General features: G+C 36.9%; 1 pseudogene; it reads right to left on the reverse strand.

The window, feature by feature from the left end:
* Window positions 1-14,122: 14,122 nt before the first annotated feature.
* On the reverse strand, window positions 14,123-17,549 carry LOC130813391 (uncharacterized protein At5g03900, chloroplastic-like; annotated as a pseudogene).
* Between the last annotated feature and the right edge of the window lie 229 nt (window positions 17,550-17,778).

The raw sequence follows: 17,778 nt of genomic DNA on the forward strand, positions 1-17,778 counted from the left end.
GCACACAACACTTTTTGGTATATATTATTGTGATGAAGTGGTTAGAATTGAAAATCATAGTCATATGCTAGAAATTACGTGTTAAGTTGCGATTTTAAGGGTTTTTAAGCGTTTTTGGCATTGTTGCGCATAAAGTAGCTCAAACTTGGTTTGTTTTGTACGAAACTTGGCACACAATACTATTGGTATATATTATTGTGTTGAAGTTGTTATAATTGGAAATCATATTCATATGCTAGAAATTACGTGTTATTTTGCGATTTTATGCGTTTTAAAGCTTTTTTGGCACTAACATCTGTTTTCTCTTAGTGCTTTCGACAGCCTTCTACTTCCGTTGATTGCGGCTACTACGCGCTGAAGTACATGGACGATGTTATAAAATCCGTGACGGAGTTTGGAGTCGAAAATATAGATGCCGTAAGTATTTGTTATGTTCTTATTCTATTATTATTGGTAAAATCTAATGTTTATATTAATCTTTTAATTTTATATTATATTATAGGTTTCATACGACATTCCGAGGGAAACACGCCTTCTGAGGACTGGAGAGATGCGCGACTTAAAAGACAAGATTGCCGCGTATCTTGCTAATTTTTGTCCTTGATAAATTGTAATTAGTATATATTTTTTAGGACTTTAATGTATATTATATATATATATATGTAAGTACATAATATTATATTATATATACGATCGAGAGTTTATTATTACAAAGAGATTATTGGTGATTATTTGTGATTATCATTGGATTATTATTGGATTAATAATATTTATTACATTGTACATTATTATTTGATTATTATTAGTATAAATCGAAAAAACAAAAAAAAAACCAAGTATTTGCTACGGTCAACACAAAACCGCAGCAAATACAGAGTAGTATTTGCTGCGGTTTTGTACCTGACCGCAGCAAATACTACTCTTTATTTGCTGCGGTTTTGTGTTGACCGCAGAAAATAATGCCCTTTTTTGCAGCGGTATTTAACCACAACATTTAAAGTACGCCATTTGCTGCTTTCACTATTGCTTGGGGCCAAAATCGCAGCAAATAATGGCCAAAAAACCGCAGCAAATGAGGTTTTTTCCACTAGTGTTCCCATATTGCCTACGCCATTTTCCACAGGGTTGACCCAATGCATTGTATTCCAAATGCATGGGTTCTGTGACTTTGAGGTTTTTCGTAGGACCTCGCCCTATTCTTTTCTTAGTGGTTGTGGGAGCATCCGTTGGTGGGGCGTCTTCAGTGTCATAATCATTGTTAAGTGGTGGAGCGTCTTCAGCCATACGCTCGTATCTAACAATTTGGTCTTCTTCAATGTCATAACTATGATGCTCATTATCCGAGGTCTCAATCTCGGGGAGAATTTCGTCTCTGAAAAGATGCATTGTATATCAGTACCTGAAAGAGTATGAATAGAAATATATTAGAACATAGGAACGTAAATTCAATTCTAACAAAATAATTTTGTCTGCGAAAGTGCCAAAAAAGCTTAAAAAAAGTTAAAATCACAACTTATCAAGTAATATTAAGAATATGACTATAATTTACAATTCTAACCACTTCAACATATATACCAAATATTGTTGTGTGCAAAGAATCATGCAAAACAAATCATGTTTGAGCTACTTTATGCGAGAAAGTGCCAAAAAAACTTCAAAAACCTTAAAATTCATACCTTGTGAATCACTTAATTCAAATGTATTTCTTCCGTGTGATCTACACGCATATAACCAACATCTAAATCATCTTGATCCACTGATTTTGGATTGATAAAGGGCGGGGAGTCTTCAATTTAGCATCAACCGGCGCTTGATCCTTGGCGCTCACGTAAAATGAAGATGACGCCAAAATAGAAATCCCACTATTCTGTAGATAAGATGACTTCTTATCTTGACCCTAAGTCCAAACTGTGAAACCATTGACGTCGTAACCCTCATATTTGTTGACATCATCACAAGGACCAAAAGCTAACTACTTAACAATTTCAGATACACCCTTGAGTTCTTCATTTATTACTCGATTATGAACCCAATCAATAAACGTCTTGTTATGCAACTACATAAATCCCCTATCCCCTTTACAAGGATAATTTGTGTGAAAAATATTTAAATGCTCATTCAAAAAAGGATGGACTTCAGGAATATGATGCAACACATACAAGTGTGCTTGTAGAAGACTGTATCGAGGACGTGTGATCGATTTGGAGCCAATTGTCCTTTTCCCTCAAGGCTTCCTTCATTTCAAGAGGTGGGAAGTCCAATAGGCTTTGCCATGGCCAAATACTCGGCTATGAAGTTACTAATCTCATCGCTAACAGTGCCTTGAATCATACTCCCCTCCAGTTGTGCTGGATTCCTCACCTTATTTTGTAAAACACCCATTTGTCTTTCAAAGGGATGACACCACCTTAAAAAAACTGGACCCAAAAGCTTGATCTCACGAACGAGATGGACAATAAGATGAACCATTATGTCAAATAAAGAACGTGGAAAATACATCTCAAACTTGCATAAAGTTACAATCACGTCGAAAGCATCAAGTTTAAAGGGATCAAGAACTTTACTACAAATTATGTTAAAGAACGAACATAGTTCGGTAATAGGATATCTCATATGTTTTGGCAATATTCCATGGATTGCGATTGGTAAGAACCCTTGCATCATTACATGGCGGTCATCAGATTTCATGCATCCCAACTTCAACTAACCATTTAGGGCCACAAATCTCTTCATGTTGGATGAGTACCGAGACGGAACCTTAATGCCATACAAAGACTCAAAAAATGCCCGCTTCTCTGCTTTGCACAATGTGAAGCAAGCTGGAGGCAAATGAACTTGGTCATTACTCATCTTCTTCTTACTGTCCTTTCCCTAGTTACTGCCACAGATTTCATCAGCTCTATTCTTTTCTCACTCACCTTAACATGTGCCTACAACTCCGGACAAATACCCTTACATTCATACTAATCTCGCACGACCTTAACATCCTTTGTCTTACCCGGAATGTTCATGAAAGTCCCGAGTATGGCATCGCATACATTTTTCTCTATATGCATAACGTCAAGACAATGCCTAACTTGTAAATCTTTCCAATATGGAAGCTTCCAAAAGATTGATTCTTTTTTTCCATAATCGGTGTTCACCCCCTTGCACTTTCCCTGTTTTACCAAATACATTCTCAACTCCCTTAACCTGTTCATAAGCCTCAAAATCGGTCAACGGTCGTCGAGCTACACGGTCCTCAACCTCCCAGTTGAACATCTTCTTCTTCTTACGATATTGGTGATCTCGTGGGAGGAACTTTCGATGGTGCATGAATACGTCTTTGTACTTAGGAATCCACGTGGATTCCATGTCATCGATACATATTGGGCATGCTTTCTTCCTTCTACTCTTATACCCCGATAAAGTTGCCATATGTCGAAAAATCATTAAGGGTGCATAAAAGCATTGCACGCAAGGTGAACTCCTCATTAGCATATGCATCAAACACGGAAACGCCTTCATCCCACATCTTTCTCAAATCCTCATCGAGAGGTGCAAGATATACATCTATGTCATTGCCAGGTTGTTTAGGACCCGAGATACGAAGCGAAAGCATGATGTACTTATGTTTCATACACAATCAAGGTGGAAAACTATAGATCACTAACAGTATCTCGGCCAAGTACTATGTTGAGAACTAAGATTGCCGAATGGGTTCATTCCATCCGTACATAGTCCGACCCTTAAATTATGAACCTCATCCCCAAAAGTCTTATGAAACCTATCAATACTCTATCTGCAAGTGACCTTTCTCCACTCTATCTGCATGCCACCTCAAATTTAACGCATCTTTCTTTATAAAAAACAAGCTCTTGAATCTAGGTATTATAGGAAGATATTACAATACCTTAGCTGGGGGCCCTTTAGCATCCCTAGCCCCTTTACGCTTATAACACGATAACCCACACCTAGGACACTCTTCTAAGTTCTTATTCTCTTGGGTTATGTAATAATCTACAAAGAAAAACAAAAAAAAATTAGTATAAAAAAATTAGCCCTAATTTTCGTATGTATTGAACTTGAAAAAAACTAAAAGGTTTGAGAAATTAAAAAGAGAAATAATACCTTAATTCATGAGTTTTGAAGATGAACAAGACCAAATACTTTTGGTTTCAAAGGGTTTTGAAGAATGATGAATAGTAGAAGTCGTGGGAGAAGAAGAATAGTCGAGCAGATGATGAACAAGTAGGGTTTATGAAAATTCGAAGCTCGAAGTTTGAAGTTCAGAAGAACAATCGTTTGAAGTTTGAGAAATTTCGAATGAAGAAGAAGAGGAAATGTTGTGCGTGTGTTTGTGGTTTATGAAAAAGTAGGGTTTATGAAATAGACGTTAAAAAGCGCCTTTTTAAATTGGTCAATTGGGTCAAAGCAGAAACCGCAGCATATATTCATTTTGCTGATTTTTCAATGTTTTATTTGCTGCGGTCATACTGAAAAACCGCAGCATTTTTTGAATTTTTTTTTTGCTCAATTTTATTTTCTATTAAATGTTGCGTATAAATAAAACCGCAACACATGTATAGCAGTAGATACGTTTTTTTTCCACTAGTGGGTTTTCAAATTTTCTCTAGTCCTAAAGAAATCCATAGTTGAACAAGTGTGCCGACTTAATGTTATGGATAGGGAATTTAAGGACAATCAAACGGAAGTTGGAGTTGGGTGTTTAAAGTATGATGAGGATGTTTGTGAAGAAGAGGAGCAGTTGGAAGAACAAAGGGAAAGGACTCAGGGATGCGCAAGCAAAGAAGCTGAATTTGAGCCAATGTTTGTTGATAAGGAGGGTATTGTTTATGAGGGGCAGAGTTTCATACCTCCCCCCAAGTGAGTATGAAACCCCTGCCCCCTAGCCTTAATTATGCTTATCTTTCTATTGATAAAAGGAGACCGGTCATAGTAAGCTCTAAGCTTGATAACTTTTCATTGAAAAAATTGCTTGTTTTTCTTAGACAATCTCAAAGTGTCATTGGGTACTCACTTTATGTTATTAAGGGGGTTAGTCCAACCCTTGTTATGCATCGAAGGAGGGTTAGCCCTTAAACTCCTCAAGGTCGGCGTCATCTACATGATTCCTAATAGTAGGTGGGTTAGCCCTATTCATGTTATTCTGAAAAAGGGAGGAATGACCATTATCAAGATTGAAAAGGGTGTGATGATCCCAACTAGAGCCACCACTAGATGGCGAGTTTGCATTGATTATTGCAAACTAAACTAGGCTACAAAGAAGGATCATTTCCCTTTGCCTTTTATTGACGAGATGCTTAAGAGATTAGCAAGCACAAGTACTCTTATTTTTTTGATGGTTACTCGGTTTTGTTTCAAATTCCTATCCATCTCGAGGATCAACAAACAACAACTTTTACTTGTCCTTTCGAGACTTTTGCTTAATAGAGAATGCCCTTTGGACTATGCAATGCTCCATCCACTTTCTAAAAGTGTATGTTTGCCATATTCGTTATTATGTTGGAAGAGTTTATGGTTAATGTTTTATGTTGGAGGTTCGTCTTTTGATACTTGCTTGAGACATCTTCAAAAAGTTTTGATGCGGTGTCAAGAGACGAATCTAGTGTAATATTAGGAGAAGTGCAACTTTATGGAGCAGGAGGGCGTTGTCATGGGCTATAAGGTGACCTTCAAAGGCATTGAGGTGGACCCTGCTAAGATAGATGTTATAAGAAACCTTCTTGTACCCACCTCGGTTATAGGAGTACGGTCCTTTCTTGGGCATGCAGGCTTCTATAGGCATCTCATCTTGGAATTTTCGACCTTAGATAAACCTTTGAATGAATTGCTTTAAAAAGATGTCGAATTTAACTATGACCAGACATGGCTCTATGCCTTCAATCGTCTAAAGCAAGCCTTGATCTCAACACCCATTGTGCAAGCTCCTAATTGGATCTTGCCATTCAAACTAATGTATGATGCCAGTGATATCTCTGTAGGTCCAGTTCTAGGATAGAAAAAGGAAGGTAGGCACCATGTCATTTGATATATCAGTAAAACACTGGATCCAGCTAAGCATAACTACTCTATGATGAAGAAAGAGATGCTGGCGATAGTCCATGCTTTTGAGACACTACGCTAGTATCTGATATATTCTAAGGTTCTCAAGTTTATGGATCACTCGACTCTGAAATTCTTGATGACAAAGAGGGATGCAAAACCAAGATTGATCCGTTGGGTTCTCCTACTGTAAGAGTTTGATTTTGAGTTAAAGGATAGGAAGGGAAGTGAGAATGTGGTAGCTTACCATCTATCTAGGATACCTGAGCTTAATGATGACTCTTTTCCTATCCATGATGAGATCGTTGAAGAATCTTTTATGGTAGCTAGTTCTTAGAGCTCCTTACTATAAAAAACCCAAGGGCAAGTGAAGGTAGTGAACATGGAGATTAAGAAGACCCTTGAAAAAGTGGTGAGCTTGAGCCGAACGGATTGGTCTCTTAAACTCAAAAATGCATAATGGGCTCACCGGACATGCTACAAAACTCCCATTGGAACAATACCCTTTAAGCTCTTCTATGGAAAATTGTGCCACTTGCCCGTAGAGCTTAAATGTAAAAGTTAGTGGACGATCTAAACCATAAACTTGGAAACCACTCTATCACATGAAAAAAGGGCAGCTTAGTTGAGAGAGAACGTAAAAAGCTTAGGTTGAAAGTATTCCACAATATGTACATATATAGGAGAAAACCAAGCGTTGGCATGACCAAAAATTCTCAAAAGGGAGTTAAAGGTGGGAGACAAGGTTCTCTTGTTCAACTTAAGGGCGATGTTACTCTCCGGAAAACTTAAATCAAGGTGGTTTGGGCGATTTGAGATCCTAAAAGTATTTCCTTATGGAACAGTAGAGCTGAAAGATCACCATGGGAGTAGTTTGATTGAGAATGGGCATCGGATAAAGTTCTTCCATGAAAGCAAGCTTCACGTGGTGGACACGGTCGAGAGAATCAGGTTAGTTGATGTTGCAGTTGAGTGATTGGTGTATGCCTTGGTCTAAAATGATTATATGATCTTTGAAGCATGATTCTGTTGAGTTTGGTTAGTTTTGAGGCGGTTGGTTTTGCCTCAACGGTCTTTTCGTGTTGTTTTTGAGTGTTGGTCCCAGCTGAGATGAGTTGAATGACATTATACAAAGCACTTACGAGAGGTAACCAAGTTTACTTTTTGGATTTTCTTGCTTGGTTCTATTGGTGAAGCATTCTTAGATTGGAAGTGGGTATATCTTTTAATGTTATGGGCTCTTTTGGGAATGATATGTCGTTAAAAGCTATGCTTTTGATGAAGTTTCGTTATGTGTTGAAGTGCATTCGATCGAATGAGTGATGCCATTTAGTCGAAGGAATCTAGTCTTTAATGTAGATTATGAGAAAATTGCTGATACAGCCGATTAAAGTCATAATTGGTCAAATAAGGCATATTTCGGCGAATAGAATTCTCATTCTGTCGAATGATACTAATGAGCTTGATTAATTTTTCTTGAACTTCCTGATATGGGCGAATGCATTTTCATTTGGTCGAATGAAGTCCATTCGGGCCAATTGAAGCTTCATTCGACCGAATGCGATTGCGAAGGCAATGATGGGTTGTTCGACATTCAACCAATAAGGCTCTATATTAATCCGAATGGATCTTAGTCCAATGCACAATTTACTCAGCAAAATGAGCTGATTTTCTATATATACCCACCTTCTCCATCCGAAATTCTCACAATCAAACCCCTATTCTCCCTTTTGCTTTCCCTCAATCATATACCACTATTTTCTCACTCCCCTATACTCCCTTAACTAGCACCATTCTATCCACCACGTACCACTACTTATCACCACTCTAACCACCATCCACCCCCCTCATAAAACACCTTGGGAGCCCGTAGAAGCTTATGGCTACGATTTAAAAGGTTTTGAAACCAAGGGGAAGGGTCATCCTCAAGGGTTGCAAGAGAAAAGCAACCAGCTGCATATCCTCCATTGTCCGAGAAACCACAACGTCTCCCATCGCAACAAGCTATGATTTTATTCTTGCTTGCTGCTACTGTTTCGTTCTTGCTACTAATATATTCTTGTTGTTCATCTTCCAAAACCTCCCTTAAACCCACTACATTAAGCGTGTGTTCTTGCTTCAAAACCAACGACTTTAGGCTGAGTTTTTTTTAATAGATGTTTGCAAGTTTTTTTTTGTTTTTCATTGTAGGTTTCATTCTAGGTTACAAAACCCACGAAATCAAGGTAATTTCTTAAACTTTTAAGTTTTGCAAGTTCATATTTTTTTTACCTATAATTTAGTGCTAAAGATATCAAATTCTAGAGTTTTTATATGTTTGGGACTTGAAATTTTCTTGTACATACATATGTTAAATTTGACAAATTCTCAAGTGAGTAGTTGAAATTTTATGTGAAGACATCAATTATTCACAATTTTATTTTGTTTGTTGGGATTTTCTGCTGTCATGATGTTTGTGTTGTTAGTAATAAATAGGAATTATCTATATCATTTTTGTTGTTAGTAGTTGTTATTTTGAATGTAGTTATTAATTGTGGTTTTGAAAATTTATATTCTACCTATTTTTATTATTAGTTTGTTAATTAAGGTTAATTTAGCGTTGTATTATTTTTAGTGTTAATTAGGTTTAGTTGAATGAATGTTTTTATTAATATATACATACGGTTAGTTAATAAATAATATTATTAATTAGAATATACATATTATAATTAGGGTTAAGTATATAAATATTTTGAATTATGCTTTTTTTTTTTAATTAATCACTTTTAGGATGACAAAAGATCGTTCTTGGATGTATTGAAGCATTGAATCGTCAGAATTTATTGCCCATGTGTCAAGTGTGGCAATGTATCAAAGGTAGATAGTGTTGATATCCTTAGGGAGCACATACTTCGACGTGGGGTTTAGGCCTCATTATTATATTTGGGTTTGGCATGGTGAGGAGGGAGTTTACAAAGAAAAATGTGTTGTAGAGGAGGTCAATGAGGATGTAGTAGATCGTGTTGATGGGTACGAGACAGATGAAGAGAATGTCGATCAGGATGTAGATCGTGTTGATGAGATGATGGAGGGAGGCAAGGATGAGTTAGGAAAACGTCCTCGTGTTTTTGACTTGTTAACAGAGGCTTCTCAAAAGCTTTTGTACCCTAGATGTACAAAGTTCACCAAACTAACAACCGTGTTGACAATTTTCAACATTAATTCAAAGTTCAATTGGAGTGACACTAGTTTCACAATTTATTAGAAGCGTTAGGTGAAGATGCTTCCTTATGGAAATGAACTTCCAAAGTCGACATATTATGCCAAAAAACTCATGTGTCCTTTTGGCTTAGAGTACTAAAAGATTCATGCGTGTCCGAATGATTGTGTATTGTATCACATTGAAAATGAGAACTTAAAAGAGTGTCCTAGGTGCGGGTTATCGCTTTACAAACATAAAAGGGCTTGGGATGCTAGAGGCACCGATTAAGGTATTGTGGTATCTTCCAATAATACCTAGATTCAAGCGCTTGTTTTCTATAAAGAAAGATGCGTTGAATTTGAGGGGGCATGTAGATAGGATGAAGAAAGGTCACTTGCGCACACATCCATCTAATTCTTCGAAGTGGAAGAGTATTGATAGGTTGCATAAGACATTAGGGGATGAAATTTGTAATTTAAGGCTGGGACTGTGTAGGGATGGAATGAACCCATTCGGCAATCTTAGTTCTCAACATAGTACTTTGCTAGTACTGTTAGTGATCTATAATTTGCCACCTCGGTTGTGTATGAAGCATAAGTACATTATGCTTTTGCTTCTTATCTCGGGTCCTAAACAACCTGGCAATGACATAGATGTATATCTTGCACCTCTCGTTGAGGATTTGAGAAAGATGTGGGATGAAGGCGTTTCCGTGTTTGATGCACATGCTGATGAGGAGTTCACCTTGCGTGCAATGCTTTTATGCACCGTTATTGATTTTTCGGCATATGGCAACTTATCAGGGTATAAGAAGAAAGGAAAGAAACTATGCCCAATATGTATCGATGACATGGAATCCATGTGGATTCCTAAGTGCAAACATGTATTCATGCACCATCGAAAGTTCCTCCCATGAGATCACCAATATTGTAAGAAGAAAAAGATGTTCAACGGGGAGGTTGAGGACCGTGTATCTCGTCGACCATTGACCGGCTATGAGGTTTACAAATAGGCTATGGGAGTTGAAATCGTATTTGGTAAAACAGGGCAAGTGCAAGGGGTGAAGACCGACTATGCAAAAAATAATCAATCTTTTGGAAGCTTCCATATTAGAGAGATCTACAGGTTAGGCATTGTTTTGACGTTATGCATATAGAGAACAACGTATGCGATGTCATACTCATAAGGCCGTGCGAGATTACTTCGATTGTTAGGCTATTCGTCCGGAGTTGTGGCCACAGGTTAAGGTGAGTATGAAAAGAAATAGACCTAATGAAGTTGGTGAGAGTAACAAGGAAAAGGGCAGTAAGAAGATTAGTAATGAAAAATATTATTTGCCTCCAGCTTGCTACACATTGTCCAAGGTAGAGAAGCGGGCATTTTGTGAGTCTTTGTATAACATTAAGGTTCCGTTAGGGTAATCATCCAACATGAAAAGATTTGTGACCCTAAAAGGTGAGTTGAAGTTGGGAAGCATGAAATCTCACGATTGTCGTGTAATGATGCAAGTGTTCTTACCAATTGCAATCCGTGGAATACTGCCAAAACATATGAGATATGTTATTACCGAGTTATGTTTGTTCTTCAACACAATTTATAATAAAGTTCTTGATCCCTTTAAACTTGATATTCTTCAAGTCGACGTGATTGTAATTTTATGCAAGTTTGAGATGTATTTTCCATCTTCTTTTTTTGACATAATGGTTCATCTTATTGTCCATCTCGTCCGTGAAATCATGCTTTTGGGTCCTGTTTTTTGAAGGTGGTGTTATCCTTTTATTAGGCACATGGGTGTTTTACAAAACAAAGTGAGGAATCCAACATAACCCGAGGAGAGTATGATTCAAGGCACTGTGAGCGATGAGATTGGTAATTTCATAGCCGAGTATATGGCCATGGCAAAACCTATTAGACTTCCCATCTCTTGACAAGAAGGAAGGCTTGAGAGAAAAGGAACAATTGGTTGGTACTATTAGTGATCTATAATTTTCCACCTTTGTTGTGTATGAAGCGTAAGTACATTATGCTTTTGCTTCTTATCTCGGGTCCTAAACAACCTGGCAATGAAGAGTTGACCTTGCGTGCAATGCTTTTATGCACCATTAATGATTTTTCGGCATATGGCAACTTATCGGGGTATATGAACAAAGGGAAGAAAGCATGCCAAATATGTATCGATGACATGAAATCCACGTGGATTCCTAATTACAAACACGTATTCAAGCACCATCAAAAGTTCCTCCCAAGAGATCACCAATATCGAAAGAAGAAGAAGATGTTCAATGAGGAGGTTAAGGACCGTGTAGCTCGTCGACCGTTGACCGGTTATGAGGTCTATGAACAGGTTAAGGGAGTTGAGACTGTTTTTGGTAAAACAGGGCAAGTGCAAGGGGGTGAACACCGATTATGGAAATAAGAATCAATTTTTTGGAAGCTTCCACATCGGAGTGATTTACAGGTTAGGCATTGTTTTGACGGTATGCATATAGGGAAAAATGTATGCGATGCCATACTGGGGACTCTCATGAACATTCCGAGTAAGACAAAGGATATTAAGGCTGTGCGAGATTGGTTTGAGTTTAAGGGTCTTTGTCCGGAGTTGTGGGCACATGTTAAGGTGAGTCAGAAAAGAAATAGAGTTGATGAAGTTGGTGGCAGTAACAAGGGAAAGGGCGGTAAGAAGAATATGAGTAATGACAAAGTTTATTTGCCTCCAGTTTGCTACACATTGTCCAAAGCAGAGAAGCGTGAATTTTGTGAGTCTTTGTATGGCATTAAGGTTCCGTCTGGGTACTCATCCAACATGAAGAGATTTGTGGCCCTAAATGTTGAGATGAAGTTGGGAAACATGAAATATCACGATTGTCTTGTAATGACGCAAATGTTCTTACCAATCGCAATCCGTAGAATACTACCAAAACATGTGACATATGCTATTACCAAGCTATGTTCGTTCTTCAACACAATTTGTAGTAAAGTTCTTGATCCCTTTAAAACTTGATGCTCTTTAAGTCGACGTGATTGTAACTTTATATAAGTTTGAGATGTATTTTCCACCTTCTTTCTTTGACAAAATGGTTAATCTTATTGTCCATCTTGTTCGTGAGATCAAGCTTTTGGGTGTAAGTTTTTTAAGGTGGTGTTATTCCTTTGAAAGACACATGGGTGTTATACAAGACAAGGTGAGGAATCCAGCACAACCCGAGAGGAGTATGATTCAAGGCACTGTGAGTGATGAGATAAGTAACTTTATAGTCGAGTATTTGGCCATGGAAAAGCCTATTGGACTTCCCACCTCTCAACATGAAGGAAGGCTCGAGGGAACAGGAGCAATTCGCTCCAAATCTATCACACCTCCTGGAGACAGTCTTCTACAAGCACACTTGTATGTGTTGCATCATATTCATGAAGTCCATCCTTGTTTGAGTGAGCATTTAGATATATTGCGCGCAAAATATCCTTGTAAAGGAGATAGGGGATTGATGTAGTTGCATAACAAGACGTTTATTGATTGGTTTCATAATCGAGTAATAAGTGAAGAACTCAAGGGTGTATCTGAAATTGTTAAGTGGTTAGCTTTTGGTCCTCGTGATGATTTCAACAAATATGAGGGTTACAATGTCAATGGCTTCACATTTTGGATTGAGGGTCAAGATAAGAAGTCATCTTATCTACAGAATAGTGGGGTTTCTATTTTAGCGTCATCTACATTTTACAAGAGTGCCAAGGATCAAGCACCGGTTGATGTTAAATTGGTATACTACGGGCGGGTAAATGAAATATGGGAGCTTGACTACGCTACTTTCACTATTAGTCTTTTCAAATGTAAGTGGGTGGATAATAATCGACGATGCATAAAAAATGACGACCCTTGTGGATTCACTCTTGTAGATTAAGCTCGTTTGCATGATAGTGAGGAGCCATTCATATTAGTCACATACGCCAAGCAAGTATTCTACATTGTAGACCCGTCTGATAAAAAATGGTCTATTGTTGTACCGGGAAAAAGAAGTATCCTTGGTATAGGAGATGTTGAGATGAGGAAGAATATGACGCTTTTGAAGACTCCCTGCCCTTTATCAATCCAAAATAAGTGGATCAAGATGATGTAGATGTTGGTTATGTGCGTGTAGATCACACGGAATGAATACATTTGAATTAAGTGATTCACAAACAAGGTATGAATTTTAAGGTTTTTAAAGCTTTTTTGGCACTTTCGCGCATAAAATAGCTCAAACTTGGTTTGTTTTGCATGAAACTTTGCACACAACATTATTTGGTATATATTATTGTGTTGAAGTGGTTCACTACAAGAAAAGTTATTTTTAGCAACAGAAAAGTCGTTGCTAAAAACCTGATTTCGTTGCTAAAAAACATTTTTGCAATGAAATCCATTGTTGCGGGTACAGCCATAGCTAAAGCTTTTAGCGACGACTATGGTGGTTGCAAAAGGTATCTGTTTTTTGCAACGAGTTCTATTGTTGCAAAATAAGTATCGCTGCAATTCATTCCAACGTTTTTAGCAACAAAAAAGCTCGTTGCCAAATTTTCTCATTTTTAGCTACAACTGTTTCCGTTGTTAAATATCTGTTTTTCACAACAATTCAAGTTGTTGCCATACATGAGAGTCAATCTTTTGCAACGACTTTACTGTAAGGAAAACAATTAAGTAAAATTTGTTATTAATGTTTTTAGCAACAACTATTACCGTTGCAAAAAACATACACATTTTGCGCAACGACTTTGTTATCTTCTAAAACAACCTACAATCTATATATAAACTAGACAATTAAAATAATAAATAATTTATAACCAACTAAACTAATATCACCGATTATCATTATATATTAATTCGTATCCCAAAATATCACACGTCCCAAAAATTATCGTGTGTCAAAAATATACGTAATTCATATACATGTAACGGATAACCAGTTTTCCAAAATAATTCTCCTTCCATATACAAGTTTTCATGCAAAAATTTACAAGTGAAAGGCACTTTGAAAAAGTCCAAAAATTTACAAGTGCACATATAGCTACTTCATAACCCAAAACATTGCGCATCGAAAATGCTTGTAGCTATCAGCAACTTTGTCATTGACTACAAAAAATTTCCAACGAAGATATTTTTGCCTACATCAAATAATTTTGTTAGTAATTAAGAATCAAATGAGCCCCAATATTGAGTACTTTATACGAAACAACTGGTTAAAGCAACAAGGAATTGACCTCTTTTTCGGTTTGTACATCCAGGTATTGTGCAAGTTCTTCAACTGTTATCACACCACTATTTAACACTATATACTGTCCTATCTGCCAAAATCATCAAAATGCAACATATTAACGTAGTTAAAAAATGATAACACACACACCATTTGATATCCAGATTGACATCATTTCAAGGCAAGGCGACTGAAGCTAAATTCACACTAATTAAGATATTTGACATCACCATCATAAGAATTAAGAAATAATGTTCATCATCTATTCAATTAAAAACTTATATCATTCAATGAATAAAACTTAAATCATTCACTCTTGCAAAGTTGCACTAAAGATCTTGCTTCATGACTCATGCTGCTAGATGAACCTTCTAATGAGAGTATGAGACTAGACGTAAAAATTAACAGGAACAAAATCCTCCAAGTTTCATCTCTTTTCTTCAAATTCCAAGATTAGTAGTTGGATAATAGTGCAGAAAACATAGAAAACCAACCACTGATTTCAATGCTCAAACATTACCAGCTTCCACCTCTTCTCTTCAATTCCTTGATTTGGATCACCGTCTCCAAAAACAAATGAGAAGACCTACAACAAAGCAATCATATCAAATAGTTTCAATGCTTAAACCCCCCAAAAATTTTTAATCAACATCTTCATGATTGGAACATTGTCAAGCAACATCAAAATGATAATTTCACTCACAGACTCAATGAAGTTCATGCCTTCATTATCTTCTCGTCTTCGTGTCCTCCTATAGTAGTCTCTATCCCAATACCTACAAGGAATGATGGAAATAAATTTTTAAGGTAACTTTCATGAACTTAAATGCTCCATAAGTTTTTGATCCAATTATAAATAGACCACAAACAAAGACAAACATTGAAGACCATAATTGGATCAATATGCCTGATGAACCTAATATGGAAGTCCTACAAACTAATGATGTTAGCATCCAATATGGGCCAAACATGAACATAAAGGCATTACAACACAAAGAGAAGTCTAAAGAAGACTTCTAACAACAAGCAAACAGAACAGAAGCTTCAAACAGCACAAACAGAGTTGCAGCCACCACCTGCTGACCAGTGTACCTTGCAGCTCTTCCACAGAGCCAACCTGAGCATCCCAAGAGACACCATGGATAGTTTTGGAATCTCTACACATGGACCTTTCCATCAAGACCTTAAATGCCTCCTAAAGATCACATTAAGACACCAAAAAAGGGAGCTGAAGGTCCCCTGTCAGACAGATCAGACCTGGAAGCATACTTAGCCTAATTTCTAATTTTTGTTTCTGTTTTAAAACAAACGTGCCTATCACGTGCTCTTTAAAATGTGTTAGTTAATCCTTGTACTGCCGTTATTTTGCCTTGAAATTCCTATATAAAGGGATCCTCTCATTTTTATGAAGAATTCAGACTTGGTTAATAAATATTTGGCTCTAAGAAATTAGAATCAAGAAGGGGTGTTCTCTTCAAGGGGAAATTCAGGTTGTATTTCCTATCCTATCTTCTTCCTTTGTGAGTGAAGCAAAGAAAGATTATAGCATTTCCATCTAGCCTTTGTGAGTGAAGCATTGGTGAGGTTGGAGGATGAGGGCCGGGTGGTGAGTGAAGCCATTGCTGTCCCACTCAAGATCAACATTGTTTGATCATATCAAGGCTTTGTGTGTGTGCTTCATTGTGTCAAGATTATTCTGGGTATAGTTATTGGAAGGAATTATCATTGTTCTTGGAAGATTCAATCCAATCTCGCATCAGTTTTCCTTAAGAGTTAAGATGGTGAATAGGGAAAACTTATGAGGATGGGCACAGTATATCTCCAAAGGGAAAGTATAAGGAATTTAGAAAAATTAGAAGTTGAAAAAAATGGGGAGATGCAAAAAATTCATAAATAAAAACATGTTGACCCTAGGCTTTAAATAATCTAGTTATATAATGATAAGTTAAGATATTAAAAGAAAAAAAAAGATTGATTATGCAAAACAGAACATTACCAAAATAAATCAAATGGGTTAATGTAGAAGTTGATATTTGAACCATAAGACCTGCTCCCTCCTCGTCTCTTACGACTATCATCATCACTGTCAAAACCCCAAGAACAAAACTTCAAAAAATTAAAATACTAGATTCAGTCAAGAGAGGATATGACAATGCCATAGGCAACAACATTCAAAAAATACCTTCCGCTCGAGGAAGCTACAATAATTGCTGTAAACACCAAAACAATTGAAGCAACTAATGTTGTCCCAAAAGAGACCCTTATTAGATACTCAGCTGCAGACTGCCAAAAAGTTAGTAGAAGTGTTCACAAGAGAACAGATCAAACCAAAGCTATTATCTATTGCCAACAACAAAAAAACAAAATAAACAATACCTTTGCCTTTTCAGCCCAGGGTTCAATTTCATCCTAAAGGATTTACTAGTAAGCCTTGAACGATAATCCTTAGGAAAAACATAGAGAACATCACCTTCATCTGAAACCTGTAAATAAACATTAATGACAACACTTACAGATCGAGATAATTAGTGCAAATGACATAGATGCCAATGTATAACCATGAGTCTTCAAATGATTGAATTACCTCTTTTTATAAGGTTAATCTATGTCATGAAATACAACCCAACATTTAAAAATCATGAAATACGCATACATAAATCTGATAATTAGAACAAAGCCCAAGAAAAACACGAATTCTTGTACTTCACTGCCAAGAGGGTTAAAATTCGCACAACCCAACATTTCAAACTGACGAATACACATACATTAATCTGATAATTACAACAAAGCTCAAGAAGTTCATAGAACAACCCATATATTGAAAGCAACAAGAAACAAGAACAAGAAATTCAAAGAAACAAAAAGGCCAAAAAAACAAACAACCTGTCGTGGGTTATTTGAAAGGCGTATGTGTAGAAGGCGGTAGCATCGGGGTGCTTAAGGCGGCTGCAACTCCGGCATGCAGGCGGCAGAAGCTCCTGTGTATAGGCGGCAATCGCTAAGCTCCGGTGTGCGGGAACAGGGTTTGTGAGGGAATGGGGTATGGGTTTCTGAAAATGCGAGGGAGGGAAATGGGGATTGTGAGGGATTGGGGTTCTCATTTGAGAGGGAAATGAAAAAAAAATTATTAGTACAAGGGTTTTTGCAACGACTTTATTGTATTTGTATATTTAAATATTTTTTGCAACAATATATACAATTACGAATTATTTATTTAATTTTAACAACTAAATTGTTTGTTGCAAAAAATTGGGTTATACCGGGAAATTATTTTAAAGGGTGGGGAAGTTTATTTTTCTTATGGCAACGATGATTTAGCAACAACAACGG

The sequence above is a fragment of the Amaranthus tricolor genome, chromosome 5, assembly GCF_026212465.1.
Source record: "Amaranthus tricolor cultivar Red isolate AtriRed21 chromosome 5, ASM2621246v1, whole genome shotgun sequence".
NCBI lineage: Eukaryota > Viridiplantae > Streptophyta > Magnoliopsida > Caryophyllales > Amaranthaceae > Amaranthus > Amaranthus tricolor.